This window comes from Castor canadensis, chromosome 10 (genome assembly GCF_047511655.1).
Source record: "Castor canadensis chromosome 10, mCasCan1.hap1v2, whole genome shotgun sequence".
NCBI lineage: Eukaryota > Metazoa > Chordata > Mammalia > Rodentia > Castoridae > Castor > Castor canadensis.
The window spans coordinates 131,957,606-131,958,171 of NC_133395.1; positions in this window are offsets into that span (position 1 = coordinate 131,957,606).

Below are 566 nucleotides of genomic sequence, written 5' to 3' on the forward strand. Positions count from 1 at the left end.
AGAACAGGCTTCTCAAATTCAGCTTCACTGAATTTCTTTACTGGATAATTCTTTGGGGGCTTTCTGCTGCATTTTAGGATGTTTGATGGTATTCCTGGCCTCTACCAACTTGATGGGTAGCACCACTCAATTGTGACAATCAAAAATGTTTTTAGATATTGCCAAATTTCCCATGGGAAGCAAAATTGACCCCAGTTAAGAACCCCTATGTGGGAGTGATTATTATAAAGCAATATCCAGTTGAAGATGAAATATCTTACTTTAGAACTGAGTCTAGCACGGTAACTAAATTCCCCAGATGGCATCCTGCTGTGGAAATTTTTGCTTTGTGGTGGCAATCATGATGATTTTTACCACCTGTGTATTCTTGCCAGGACTTGTCCTTGGGTTTGTGGGTTGAGCTGTAGTACCGACATTGGTGCCAATCAGATTGAACAGGAAATGAAAAGCAGCTGCAATACTTCAAAGCATCAGGCAGATTGGGCAGAAGGTATGTGGACAAATCCTATTAGCAAATAACAGGATTTGTGCACACACAGTGCCTCCCACACTGCGCCTTGGAAATC